The following is a 15,524-nucleotide window of genomic DNA, read 5'->3' as shown; positions in this document are numbered from 1 at the left end:
AATGTTATCCAAGTCACCTGTCTGCTGCTTAAAGCGTGTTTAACAATGTACGTAGTGTGTTCAAAAAGTATCCGACCTTTATTTTTCGTGCGTAAAAAAAAAGAATCTAGGGAGGCGTTGATTGGTGCACGTATGTAGGCGATCCTAATGCACACGCGTGAATTTTTTCCCACCTGCAGAAGCTGTCATTCGACGGCAGACCGCCGATGAGTGAGGACATGTAAGTGAGCGCCGTCGGATTTTCGTTTTTGACAAAATGACGGAAAAACTTGAACAACACTACTGCATCAAATTTTGTGTTTTTTGGCCTCGGGGATGTTGGATGCTTCCATTGTGATGACTGCAACTTGGTTTCTGGGTCGTACCCATAAACCCAGGACTCATCGCCAGTGATCACTGTGTTGAGGAAGCTGGGATCACTGTTCACAGTCTCCAGCATGTCCTGTGCGATCTCCAAACGGAGTTGCTTCTGCTCAATCGTTAGCAGCTTTGGTACGAACTTCGCTGAGATTCTCCTGAAGCCCAAATCCTCCTTCATAATGGAATGAACGGTGTTGAATCTTGCGGATCGTTTCCACTTGGGAATCGCCAAACTTTACACAAAATTTGATGCAGTAGCATTGTTCAAGTTTTTCCGTCATTTTGTCAAAAACGAAAATCCGACGGCGCTCACTTACATGTCCTCACTCATCGGCGGTCTGCCGTCGAATGACGGCTTCTGCAGGTGGGAAAAAATTCACGCGTGTGCATTAGGATCGCCTACATACGTGCACCAATCAACGCCTCCCTAGCTTCTTTTTTTTTACGCACGAAAAATAAAGGTCGGATACTTTTTGAACACAGTATTTCTCAATTGCGGAAGTATTGTTCTGTCTTCGTGACCAATTGCAATGAATGAAGAGTGCCAATTGTAAACTCAAAGTTTGGTGTTTAAGGACAGGGGTGTGCTCCCCTGAGTTTAAGTAAGGTTTTAAGGACAAACTTAATTAATACTTTGATATGCAACTATCCTCAAATTAAGGATGTCCTTATGGGAAAACTTCAGGCAATATTGAAGTAAATCCTCAAATATTTCCTTATGGATGATTTATGTGAGCTTGAGGAACCTATCAGGCTTTGTTAAATACCCTTATGGGAAAGCAGAGATCGAGTTTGTTAAATGATGGTTCTGATTCAAATTCCAGGATTCAGTGAGAATCGAGATCTTCCCTATCATCAATTCTCTATTTTGCGTTCCTTTATCAACTGCCATCTTCATTATAATGAGTTAAGGTGCCATCTCTTCTTCCGATACCTGTCATTGTTTACTGACCAATGCTTCTCCCAAGGATTCCATCGACAAACATTTTCCTGAGTGAGGGTATCGTCCTGAAAATTTGTCATGTGACCTGGAAGTAAAGATCCAAGAGCTGCACAATACCCAGGTGAATTAACCCGATTTACTTGTGCTACCTGGTTGTGCCTCAATACAAATCGCAATGCTTATAAACGCCTGCGTTCGTGCCTCTATTAAATTTCCACAAACTCGGAAAACATTTTGGAGGAACAATGTGCTTCTGATTTTAAAAAAATTCTTCTTCTTTCTCATACCCCATGTGTCTGTGGTGCAATGTGCGGTGCATCTAGCTTTATTTAGTTTCTGCAAACTCAGAAAACATTACGGAAAAACAATCTGTTTCTGATCATTCTTCTTCTTCAAACTTGAACTCCACGTGCCTGTTGTGCGACATGCAGTGCCTCAAACGGTGCTTCATCTGCTAAAAATGTTGTGCTATTTTATTTCCCCCCTTGCAATGAATAAACCAGCAGGATCGACATGAAGACTTCTGCAAACGAGCATGGGTATTCCATGGGGAAATCTCCTAGTATATGAAGGCAAAAAATGCTGAGAATTATAATGCTTAAAGCAATGACGGGACGAGTGAACTCCAAGCGCTCGTTACCGCATTCCTGATATTCATAAGTACGAATCGCTAATCGCTTGCCAAACCAGCTTTTCCTTACAATTGTTTTGTTGGAGTGCTTGATTGAGTGATTAAGCTACTTGGCGAGCACTCTACGATGTTATTGGTAACTAGCAGGTTTACCTGGCATTGCTCAGGGTAGGGGTGGGTGTGGAACTGAGATAGGGAGGAGGGAGCAAGAGAGCCAGCAAGGCTGGGGGCAGAAGGGTTTATTTATAACTAGCAAAGGTACCCGTCAATGACGGGGGGTGCATAAATGTCTCACCTGAAAAGAGCAATTTACTTTGGAGTGTGTATTGATAGAAATGGGAATTCAGTGTAAATATTCAATGAGCAAATGTCGCAATGGGTGCAGCTGGTAACCTCGACAACCTCATTACATTCTATCAGCTAAGATTTCCAATCCATACTTGTTGTACCTCCGAAGTACTGCTCGGGAGTGAAGGTGATATTATGAAAGCTCAGCTGGAAACGGTTTAGGCATGTTTTGGGCCTACAGCCTGAAGGAAGATCACCAAAGTTCTTTCCATACCAACCAACCACTTCCAGACACCTATCTATCTCCACATCGTTTCTTCAGCTCCGACCTTCCCCCTCTCTCAATATTCACCATAGCTATGCTTTCAGCAATTTCCCACAGTGTTTCATTCTGGTTTCCCATTCAATGATCCATAGATCAGTAGTTTCAGTTTCATGTTTCAACATCAGTTTCAATTTGAGATATCAGTTTAGATTCATCATCGCAACTTGTGATGCAACACAAATGGTGCACAGAAAAGGTTGTCAAAACCGATTTTGGGAGAAAAATTTTCGAATTATCTAAGGCGGTTAATGTTTTTTTTCGGGTCATAAAGGGGTCTAAAGTGTTTAAAGAATCAATGATTTTAAAAGGGGGAAAAGGGAAATTCCGCTACCGGTCCCTTGAGCAAGGTTGCGACTTCGACATCTGCACGGCATCAAAGTTTTAAGTATTTTTCCAATTTGTGTCTTTGTCAAATTTCCGCTCGTTATTTCATGGTTTATGTGTTACTGTGTGTTTTCGAGTTAATCTTGGTTTGCAATTTGCAAACTAGTGTATAACTAAATCGTTTTCTGCTCACACAGCGTGTGCGGCCTGGTAACTTGAGGCTTCCCTCACCCAGGCGGTTTTTTGTGTATTTAAGTTATTTCCTTCACTGTATTGCTTATTTCTTAGATTTACTTTTCTCCCCCTAACTTCCCCAAACATCTATCCTTTGTTTAACGTTCTATATACAAAAAAAACAACAACAAACAAACCAAAAAATATTATTTCCTTCTCTCCCCGCCCCACCCCCTTTATCTCCTTCTCTTCCACCTCTTTCTTCCATCTCCAGCCGTAACTCGCCCTTCCAATTCTAGTTTCCTTCATCTCATTTAACCCTTTCTCCATTCTCTGATCCATGCCCTGACTTCAGGGCCTTTTCCCAGATTGGTTTTCACGGTTTTGTTTAAATATGTTTAAACTTTCCCCTGCAGTGTTTTATCCAGTGGTTTATTACAACACGCTGTTTTTCTTCCTATATAAAAGGCTTTTTTCAATTTCCTCTTCAAATCAATCCACTTCAAAAAAAAATTCAATCTCTTACAGTCATTCCTCCCTATATTCTCGAAACACCTTCATTTCACCCCTCCTCTGAGGTTCTCAAACGGATCTTTGACTTGAAAATCACAATAAACCCAGGTTATAACAAATGTGTTTTTCATCAATCGTCCACTTTCTAAACTCCCCCCTCACCCCTCCCATCCGAAACTCCCTCCTCACCCCTCCCATTCAAAACTCCCCCCTCACCCCTCCCCTTCAAAACTCCCGCCTCACATCTCCCCTTCAAAACTCCCCCTCACCTCTCCGCTTAAAAACTCCCCCCTCACCCCTCCCCTTCAAAACTCCCTCCTCGCCCACCCTTCTAATCTCCTCCCCCACCCTTCTAATCTCCTCCCCCTACAATTCCTCTCCAAATCTCCCCCCTACCACCTCCTCCTCCTCAAAGCTGCCTCCTCCCCACGTCCTCTCCCTTCCATCACATACCTCCACCTCCTCCAACCTTCGACTATGCTCTGCCCCCCCCCCCCCCCCCCTCCTCAAACAACACCTTACTGTGCCTCTTCCCATCACCTTCAAACCTTTTGTCTTCCTCATCCTTCCCTTTCTCCTAGCTCTTCTGCCATCTCTGACACACTGGCAACAGCTCTCCCTACCTACTCCTCTCCTCCCTCATCTTACACTACCTCTCCCCTCTCTTGTATCTGATGCTCCCCCTCCCTCTTCCTCAACGGGATGGACCTCAAACATCCGGGGCCTTCGCTCAAACCTGACTGATCTCTCCATACAGGTTGCTTCTGACAAATCAAACGTAATCTGCTCAACAGAAACTTTCCTCCTTCAAGATATCTCTGATTCTTTAATACCTCTTCCTGAGGCGCGTGCGATTTGGTCTCTTCCGAAGACAGAAGCCTCTTCTGGAAGATTGCTTTGCGCCGAACAGGCAGAAGAGAAGCAAGATGGCGGCCAAACATGTATTACCCGCGCTCATGATGGAAGATTTAGACAAAGATGACACTACCTCACAAGTTGATGCAAATATCCAGATTGTGTTTTCACTTGCAAGTTTTGCTGCGTAAGTATAACCTCTACTCTTCCGCCTCTTCCGCCTCTTCCGCCTCTTCTTCCTCCTCCTCTTCCGCTGGATAACAGGAAGAGGCAGAAGAGCTTCCGAGAAGAGAAGAGTCCAAACCGAACGACCGGAAGAGATCGGAAAGGGAGCTCTTCTGCTTCCAGAAGTGCAAATCGCACGCACCTCTGGTTACTCCCTCCTCCGGCATGATAGACCTGAGCCTCGTCCTGGAGGTGGGGTTGCTATCTTTATCAAAAACTCTCTTCCTCACTCTCCTTGCACTGCCCTCTCTCCACCCCACCCCCAGGAGTACCTCTGGCTATGGCTTCCTATCCACTCTCAACTTTTGTTCATATGTGTTCTGTACCATCCTCCAAACAGTGATGACTCCATTTACATCTCCCTGTCTGACAACATGGACCAACTTTTATCCACTCATCCCAACTCTCTCTTCCTCATATGTGGTGACTTCAACCGTCATTATGCCAGCTGGCTGGGTGTGGGTTCCTCTTACACCAGCCATGGCTCTTCAGCAAAGGACTTCTGCGACTCACTGGGACTGACACAATCTGTCAATTTCCCGACCCGGATCTCAGTCAACATAGCATCTTCTCTTCTGGACTTGGTTATGACTAACTTCCCTGAAAATGTCTGCTGCTCTTCTTCTGCTCCAATCGGCTCATCTGATCATGTGCTTGTTAAAGTGGACATCTCTCTGACCATTCTCAGAGAGCCTCCTCAGTGTCGACGAGTCTGGCATTTCAATCAGGCCAACTGGCACGGTCTTCAAGCAGCCATCAATCATCTGGACTGGTCTCCCATCTCTACCGCCTCTGACATCAACTCATCCTGGGAATTCTTCCAAAGTAAATTGCTCTCTCTCATATGCACAGATTTATCCCATCTCGTCTTCAGTTGTCATACCCTTCCTCCCGTCCATGGTACATGGAATCTTGTTGTGAGGCTGTTGCCCAGAAACAACTTGCTTTCGTCTCCTGGAAAGCAAATCCAACGGAAGGAAATCTCATTTCCTTTCACAAAGCCCGAAACAAGTGTGTGTCCACCCTCAGGAGAGCCAGGAAACAATATCTCTCCGTTCTCAAGCCCGAACTCTCTTATCTGTCTCCCTCTTCCAAATCCTGGTGGCGTCTGGTCAAATCTGTTTCTGGTGTTTGTTCCCCCTCCATCCCCTCCCTCACCTCAAACGGCTACACGGCCGACTCCGCACGTGAAAAAGCTGAATGCCTCAACTCTGTGTTTGCCTCTAAATCTTGTGTCCCAAACCCATCCCTCTCTGTACCCAACATACCCAGCCGTACCCACTACCCAGCTGCTCCTGGACTCTGTGTCCTTTCCTCCTGACAAGGTGGAAACGTTTCTGTCAACCCTCGACTCTGATTCTGCAACTGGACCTGACGGCATCAGCCCACGGGTCCTAAAATCCTGTTCTTCCGCTCTTTCGCTCCCTCTCTCTGTTCTCTTCACCCTCTCTTTTGCTCAAGGTCATCTGCCATCTGCTTGGAAATCAGCCAACATCACCGCTTTGCACAAAAAAGGTGCAAAAACAGATCCTAGCAACTACAGACCAATCAGCCTTCTCCCAATTATCAGCAAAGTCATGGATTCCATCATTGCTTCAGATATGAAATCTTTCCTCTTCTCCAATGGCTTGATCTCTGATCATCAATTTGGTTTCAGACCTGGTCACTCTACTCTGGACATGCTGCTTCTGCTTTCTCAACAATGGATGGAGGTCCTCAATGCCAAACAGGAAATTAGAGCTGTCTCCCTTGACATATCACATGCCTTCGATAGGGTCTGGCACCCCCGCTCTGCTCACCAAACCCTCCTCCTTTGGTATCCATGGAAATCTCCATGCATGGCTGGCGGACTTCCTCTCTAGTCATAGTCACCGTGTGGCCCTGAATGGGTTTCTCTCATCTCCTCTTCCTGTTCAGGCTGGAGTTCCCCAAGGCAATGTTCTAGGCCCTGTGCTTTTTCTGGTCTTCATCAATGATGTCTCTGACTCTGTTGAAAATCTTCTCTATCTCTTTGCTGATGACTCTACTCTCTGTCGCTCCATTCCCCATCCCTCAGATCGGCAGTCTGCAGCCTCCTCACTCTCTGCAGACCTGGACAAAATCACAGACTCGGCAAACAAGTGGAACATGTCTTTCAATCCTGACAAATCTCACACTCTTACGATGTCTCTCCGAAAAGACCGACTGGACAACCCTCCCATCCACTTTCTGAATATTCCTCTCCAAGAAGTTCTGTCACTCAAGCTTTTGGGTCTCACTATCTGCCATGATCTTTCCTGGGAAAACCACATTTCCAAGCTGGCCTCCAAAGCCAGTTGCCGACTGGGCATCCTCCGTCATGCGATGTCCTTCCTTGGCACACCTGAGCTCCTCACCACATACAAGGCTTTCATCCGCAGCTCAATGGAATGCTGCTCTCCCCTCTGGGCTGGTGCTCCTGCCTCACACCTAGCTCGTCTTCACGCTGTTGAAACCAAAGCGTTCAGAATCATTGGAATCTCCCTCGATGAAGCTACCTCCAAGGGCCTTTCACTCGCTCACCGCAGGCAGGTTGGTGGTCTTTCCGTCTTCTACTGACTCCTCTCTGGCCTTGCCTCCCCAGCACTCTCTGGGCTCTGTCCCCCAAATATTCCTGCAGGTCGCACAAGATCTGCCTGCAACCCTCTTATGGTTAAACTGCCAAAATCAAGACTCTCTGCTCACCTTCACTCCTTCATTCCTCTTTTCTCCCACCTCTGGAACAAATTCCCTCACTCTCTTCAATCCCACTCCACCCTCCAGGTCTTTAAAACAGCTGTTCACCACCATCTCTTATCTTCCCCCATCCAAAACCTTGATCTTTTCTACCCCCGCTAATTTCACCCAAATCCACTTTTCTGAAATACCAACTTCTGTCCTGGAAGTCCTTGGTGTCCTTGTGTTTTATACTTCTCCCCCCCCCCCCCTTCCCACGCCTCCTCCCCCCCCCCCTTCCCACGCCTCCTCCCCCCAAGCCCTCTCCCTCCCACACATCTCCCTGCTCTCAAATGTTGTGTTTGTGTGCTTCCCCTTCTCTCCCCATCTTGTCTTCCGCTCCCTCTTTTTATATATTTTGTTTGTCTGGTTGATTTGTTTGTGTAATAAATGTTAGCTCTTTCACGAGCCTCGGTTCAGTATACAAAAAACAAAACAAAAAAAAAAACCTAGGCTTCTTCTCCGACTTACTCGCTCCGCCTTTCTTTCCTCCTCTTCCTCGTCGTCGTCGTCCAGTTCCGGTTTCATTTAAAACATTAACTTTGTACCTTTTGGAAATAATAATCTCCATTTTCCCTTAAACGACAACAATAGTACATGGAATCAAAAATGTTCACATTGGATGAAAACCACAACGATGGAAGTGACGAATCCTTAACAGTCAGCAAACTGAATTCAACCACCAACTATTTTTGAGATCAGCATAGGCCAAAAGGTCAACATATGCCAAAGGTCAACAACAATTTCAAATTTCTAAAATCCTTAATTTTCATCCGATTGACTTGAAATTTGAAAAGGATTCAAACATCGGCAAACTGAATTCAACCACTAACTATTTTTGAGATCATCATTGGCCAAAAGATCAGCATAGGCCAAAGGTCAACAACAATTTCAGATTTCTAAAATCCTCAATTTTCATCTGATTGACTTGGAATTTGAATGTGATTTTCATATCGGCTAACTGAATTCAACCAACAACAATTTTTGAGATCAGCGTAGGCCAAAAGGTCAACATAGGCCAAATGTCAAACACTTTTTTTTAAATGTCTAAAATCCTCAGTTTTAATCCGATTGACTTGAAATTTGCATAGGATTTTCATTTCAGCCAACTGACTTCAACTACCCACTATTTTTGAGATCACCTTTGGCCAAAAGAGCAACATAGGCGAAAGGTCATCAACAATTTCAAATTTCTAAAATCCTCAATTTTCATCCGATTCACTTGAAATTTGAATGGAATTTACATATCAGTTAACTGAATTCAACCAACAACTATTTTTGAGATCAGCATCGGCCTAAGGTCAACCACTTTTTTCAAATTTCTAAAATCCTCAATTTTCATCTGATTGACTTGGAATTTGAATAGGATTTTCATATCAGCGAACTGAATTCAACCACTAACTATTTTTAAGATCAACATCGGTCATTAGGTCAACATAGTCCAAAGGTCAACCACTTTTTTCAAATTCCTAAAATCCTCAATTTTCATCCGATTGGCGTGAAATTTGAAAAGGATTTTCATCAAACACCTTACTAAAAGCAACCACCAACAAATTTTGAGGTCAACGTAGGCCAAAATTTCAACATAGGCCGAATTTCTAAAATTGTCAATTTTCATCCGATTAACTTATACTTTGAAGATGGTTTGCATATCAGGTCACTGAATTCAACCACTAATTATTTTTGAGGTCAAAAGGATGCTCCACTGAGTGCCATGCTACTTTGTTCTCTTTTGCCAAGTGTCACTCTATGAGTGATTTTTCATTCGTTTGTCTGTCTGTCTGTGTTTGTTTGTGAACAGGATATCTCAAAAGATTGGACGGATTTGGGTGAAATTAAGTTGAGAGGTTGGGTATGTGACAAAATGATTCGATTTTGATGACGCTCCGAATCCAAATCTGAATTCGAGAATTTTTAAGTGATTCTTCACCATTGAGTGAAAGGGCCAAAAATGATATATAGCTTGATGTTTCAAAAAGTGGTGGACAACTAATGAGAAAACTTGATTGATGAGTTGGTTAGGTGACAAGAACAAGCCAAATTGATTTTAGTTCAGGTCCAGATCCAGATCCGACCGTATACAAAATGTATCGGGATACAAAATGTAAACTGTTCAGCCTGGTGGAGGTATGCGCTCTATCGAGCACCGTTCTGGTTTATAGCATGCATTTATGCTGTTTTCCTTTTTTCCGATAATACCAATAATGCTGTACATTAATCCAATACATAAACATGCAACTACAGATGCATTCAAAGTACACCGCCCCCATGCCAAATAAATAAATACACTCCAGCGCGGCATTGCTGGGGCGCCCGGCGATCCCGCCGTGCAGCTCATTGAGACTGTATTGGGAGGGAGAGGTGTACAATAGTTGATTGATTAATTGCGTAATTAAAATTAATAAATAATAATAATAATAATAATTCATTTATTTTGTATAGCGCTTTTCATGAAGCCCAAAGGCGCTTACATCGTAAAATAATTTCTTAATCAATTGGCTAATAGCATAACTAAACCACTAATGCTTCATCCAAAGATGTAACTTTTAGAAATTTAATTACATGTCATTAATAAAAAAATTAAATAATTAATTTATTAATCAATAAATAATTAATCGATTAAATGATTAATCAATAAATCAAAAATAGCCTTTACAGCCAAATCACTTTGTCATTGGCATGTCCAAATAACAGCTTCCTAACTCAAAAGGTGCCTGAGATAATGCCCAGATGAGAGAGGAAATAAATAAGTACTTAATTAATCGATAATAATTAAATAATTATTTAAATAATTAAATAATTCATTATTAAATCGAATCAAATCGTCCTTGACAGACACCCAACCGGTCCACCAAGTTTCGTCCAAATCCATCCACAACTCTTTGAGATATCCTGCTCTGTATAGTTTTTGGCCCGATCTCCCAATGGTGAAGAATCACTTCAAAAATTATACTAGCCGGATCTGGATCTTCACCAAAATCTAATGATTTTGTCTTTTTCACATATGCTAACTCTCTGCCAAATCTCGTCCGAATCCGTCCACAACTTTTTGAGATATCTTGTTCACAAACAGACAAACAAACAAACAGACAGACAGACAGACAGACAAACAGACAGCCAGACAGGGGTGGAAACATGACCTCCATTCGCCTTCAGTGGCGGAGGTAACAAGAGATTGCCCATTATAAGATCGTATAATCATAGTGGGCTGACAGGATGGCGTCGAGATACCTCGCCTCTAAGCTGTCTCGCCTGGGTTCGAATCTTGACCCAATTTAAACAATCGTCCCATTGTTTCACAGGAAGTGTGATCATTCATCAATGTGTGTGCCATCCCTCCGATGGACATTAAATGGGCGTCCCGTCTGCCAGCATTCACTGGTGGACGTTAAATATCCCACGGTATCCTTTGCAAAGAGTAGGCGAGCTATTGCTGGGACCATGGCCAAAAAATTCCTAACTAGTCAAACGTCAGGCCTGGCCAGCCGGTTCGTGAAGAGTCGGGCCAAGATTTCCCCAACCGACCATACAAGAAAGATGGGATAATGGTGGCCAGTTAATGTAGAAGAAGAAGAAGCTATATAGTATTATCACAACATAGGATGTCACTTGGTACAACTCCCGATTCTACTTGGAATGTAATCGATAATTTCAGCACAAAAATAGCTTAATGCGTGGGCAGCAAGATAATTCAAACCAAATAAGAAGTAAATACCCTAAATGGTAAATGATCCTCTGAAAGAAAGATAATCTGCAAAGTCACTCTTTCTTTAATAGGGGATCTATTGCCATTAAAACAAGAAAAAGAGCAATAAGAGATTGCAAACCCTCGCCAAGATGTATTTTCAGTGGTTTTTAAGGCTTTTGTGTTAAAACAAATATGGCGGCCGAACGACGTGACCGATGTCATCATTATTATTTTTTCTCCACCAATTTATTCCCATATGATGCTCAAGAAATTTCATCTTGATCGAATGAAGTTTTGTACTTGTCAAATTATGACGTCATAATAGAGGCACCTAGGACATCAACATTAACAGATGTTATTCCCCATGGAGAGTTCTTTACAATGAGCCATGTCTCAATTTTTTCTATTCAGCGCTTTCGGAGATATAGAGGTGCAAATTTTTTGGGTTTTCCACGATGGCGGCCGCACCACGTGACCAATGACGTCATAATTATCATTAAAACATTCTAAAGGTGGAGTTGCACCTATGGTGAAATTTTCCTGTCAATCGGACCAACGGTTGCAGAGAAAATCATATTTATTCTGTGCGGACAAAGAGGCAAACAAAGAGACAGACAGACAAGCAAAGAGACAGACCAATGGACTCAAATGCAATACCCTCTCATCAGGCGAGGGTAATAAAATGGCATTAAATTAAAATAGAACTGAAAGGGATTTCGTTACGTTATAAATTACGTTAACGAATTACATTAAATGAATTATGTGAATAAATACGTGAATACGTGAATGAATTACGTGAATAAATTACGTGAATAAATTACGTGAATAAATTACGTGAATAAATTACGTGAATAAATTACGTGAATAAATTACGTTAACGTTATTACGTCGAAAGTACGTTATAAATTTAAGTCTTCCCTCGTATCAGGTCATTATTGGTTAGATATATGAAGTTTCTGATTTATTTTTTTGGGATAAAGATCTCAATTTAACCAATTATGGCTGGAATACAACTTCAATGATGACTTAATCGTTATCACCCTATATTCACTATGGGGAGTTGATGACATATGCCAAATTTCGATTTTTTTTCGTTGAGCGGTTTTGGAGAAAATTAAATCCATAATTTTTCCTGTAATCCAATGTGGCTGCCATATCATGTGACCTATGACGTCATATTAGCAATAAAATATTCTCCATAGGGAATCCCTCTTTTGCTTAAAGTTTCGCATCCATCGTAATACCTCCAAGAACCATGCTCGATATCGATATATAGCATGAGAGGGCGTGGCATATGAGAGGGTGAAGAAGAGGTTGGCGACATGCCCACGTCGATGCTGATTACCTCCACCACCAAAGGTAAATGGACGTTATGTTTTCTTCCCTGTCTGTTTGTGCACAGGATATCTCAAAAAGTTGTGGACGCATATGGACGAAATTTGGTGGACATGTTGGGAGTGTGACAAGGACGGAATGATTCGATTTTGGTGAAGATCCGGATCCCGATCTTGATCGGAGAATTTTTATGTGATTCTTCACCATTGAGAGATAGGGCCAAAAACTATTCATAGCTTGATATTCAAAAAATTGTGGACGACTTATGACAAAACTTGGTTGATGAGTTGGATAGGCGACAAGAACAAGCCGATTAGATTTTGGTTCAGGTCCAGATCCAGATCCGAGCCTATCAGTGGGACACAAAACGTAAACTGTTCAGCCTGGTGGACGTATGCGCTCTACCGAATGCGGGTCTAGTTGACCCCGTGTTCTATGGTGATCAATAAAGCTTCCATTTTTTAAACTGTGACTCAACGACGTCTTATTACAGTGTATAAGTGTGATGTATAAGACTGCTTTAGTGGGGCTAAACTTCTGGATTTAAAAAAAAAACCGATCTTTAAAATCATTACTTTATTAAAATTGAAGTATACACTGGAACAGTGCGCAGGTTATCGTGTTCTATGAACTCTCCAGTACATATAAGTGCAGCTTCCGAAAGAAATGCCTCCAATCATTTTCCAGTAGAGGAAAATCACTCCTGGTACCTTCCGTTTATTCCTCATTTACTCTCATCTATTTTAAATAAGGTGTCATTTTCAGCCCGAATGAATAATAAATAAATGAAAAAAGTTGGATATACGTATTTCTACCTCAGAGAATATTATGATTTGTAATTTTGGGATGATGAGTTACCCCGATCTGGAATAAACAAGTTTAATCACCTGCATCAACAAGTGTGGAAAGGCAGAAAACCGTGATGAAGACCCGGAGAGATCTATCCAGGTTCACGTTCGCAGCCACAGACATTCTTCCCACCCTCAAATCCACTTCAGTCCTTCACAAGGTCTTCAAAACGAACAGTAACCTTCACGAACACACAGGAAGGTACATAAAGTTCCATCGACCCTCAAAAAAGGTGATCACTGTACCTTGTGCAGGTAAGCGAGTAATAATTTTATATGATGTGAAATGAAGATAAACGTACAATTACAAGTTTGAAATCAATGGTCACTTGTTATTATAATTAATTCATAATAATCGATTGTATTTTCCCCACAAATAATTTCATAACAATTTGTTTATATTCTGATTGCAGATCCAAAGACTCACCTGTGGTAGTCGCAGATCAACGGGGTCTCCTTCTGTCCGGGCGAACTCAGTGGACCCTTCACGGTGTGTTGTCCAGGCGACCTTGGTGGACCCTTCACGTTGTGTTGTCCGGGTGACCTTGGTGGACCCTTCACGGTGTGTTGTCCGGGCAACCTTGGTGGACCCTTCACGGTGTGTTGTCCGGGCACCCTTTGGTGGATCCTTCACGTTGTGTTGTACGGGCGACCTTGGTGGACCCTTCCCGGTGTGTTGTCCGGGCGGCCTTGGTGGACCCTTCACGGTGTGTTGTCCGGGCGACCTTGGTGGACCCTTCACGTTGTGTTGTACGGGCGACCTTGGTGGACCCTTCCCGGTGTGTTGTCCGGGCGGCCTTGGTGGACCCTTCACGGTGTGTTGTCCGGTCGACCTTGATGGACTCTACACTGTGTGTTCTGTGTTTGGGGTGAGAAAGATTTGTTAAAACCAGAACTTGCGGAGTGGTTCGAGACGAGGGAAGTCTGGCGGGTTTATTTCCACTCGGTTTTTTTCTGACACGTCATGTTACTCTTTTCCTTCCTCTATCTATTTGAAGTTGAGAAAAATTATTGAGAGAAATGTCATCGTGATGGGTTTTCAAACAGAAATCAATTGAAGTCTCCATGCTGTGTTTAAGGAGGGGAATCAATGATAATTGTACACCGCTCCTTTCCTATGCCATCTCCAGGCATTGCAAATCGTCATTGCCGGGCACCAAAGGGGGCTCGGCAGTGACGCACGCTGAAAGAGAGTACTCAGTTTTCACTCTGGTTTCTTTCTTGTTTGTTTGTTTTCTTGGTTGTCCGGACGATATCTCAGCCATCCTTTGAGCTAGGAAGCTGAAATTTCGGCACAGTAGTGAGCAAGTCCTTTGTCAAATACGGTATTTTTTGTTTTTTGAATAATCAATTAATTGAGGAGTTATTTAATTATTAGCGTTTAATTAAGTACTTATTTAATTAATTAAATTTCATTTCTCTTCTGACCATTATTAACTCAGGCACCTTTTGAGTTAGGAAGCTGATATTTGGACATGCCAATGACCAGGTGATTTGGCTGCAAAGGATATTTTTGATTTATTAATTAATCAATTAATCGATTAATTATTTAATTATTCGATTAATGACAAAAAAAATTTTTTTTTTTAAGTTACAGATTCTGATGAAATAGTGGTAGTTTATGTGTTCTCTGACCAAATTGATTAATAATTTAATTTTTTTATGATTATTATTTATTTATTTTCATTATTAATCATTTATTTATTTTCTTTCTCATTTGGCCAATATCTCAGGCACCTTTTGAGCTGGGAAGCTAATATTTGGACATGAGTGACCAAGTGATGTGGCTATCAAGGATATTTTTGATTTATTGATTAATCATTTCATCTATTAATTATTTATTGATTAATCGATTAATTATTTATTGAGTAATCAATTAATTATTTAATTTTTTATAAATGACTTATTTAATTAAATTTCTAAAAGATACATCTTCGGATGAAGCACTAGTGGTTTAGTTATGCGATTAGCCAATTGATTATGAAAATATTTTGTGATAATCTTTTATTGATTTTAATTATACAATTAATCAATCAATTAGTGTACACGTCTCCCTCCCAATGCAGCCTCAATGAGCTGCACTGCGGTATTGCCGGGCGCCTGAGGCGCCCCGGCAATGCCGCGCTGCAGCATATTTAATTATTTGGCATGGGGCGGTGTACTTTGAATGTATTTGTACTTGTTTCCCATTTTGTTCGAGTTTGAATCCAGTCCTGAGAACCTCGTAATTCGGCCGAGGCCGAGCAAAGCAAGATCGAGGTCGATTCATTATTCCCATTACG

At 42.1% G+C, this 15,524-nt stretch overlaps 1 protein-coding gene across 1 annotated transcript in view; it reads right to left on the bottom strand.

The window, feature by feature from the left end:
- The window catches only part of LOC144893391 (uncharacterized), a 31,807-nt gene extending 17,694 nt beyond the window's left edge, over window positions 1-14,113 (bottom strand). The window contains exons 1-2 of the mRNA XM_078783982.1: window positions 13,670-14,113; window positions 13,282-13,424 (exon numbers count right to left, since the gene is read on the bottom strand). The gene's annotated coding sequence lies outside the window, so the exon portion shown is untranslated. The remainder of the gene's footprint in view (window positions 1-13,281; window positions 13,425-13,669) is intronic.
- Between the last annotated feature and the right edge of the window lie 1,411 nt (window positions 14,114-15,524).

The sequence above is a fragment of the Myxine glutinosa genome, chromosome 8, assembly GCF_964187855.1.
Source record: "Myxine glutinosa chromosome 8, kmMyxGlut1.1, whole genome shotgun sequence".
NCBI lineage: Eukaryota > Metazoa > Chordata > Myxini > Myxiniformes > Myxinidae > Myxine > Myxine glutinosa.
Note: the sequence above shows the minus strand (reverse complement) of the source record. Positions and strands in the feature narration are given on the sequence as shown.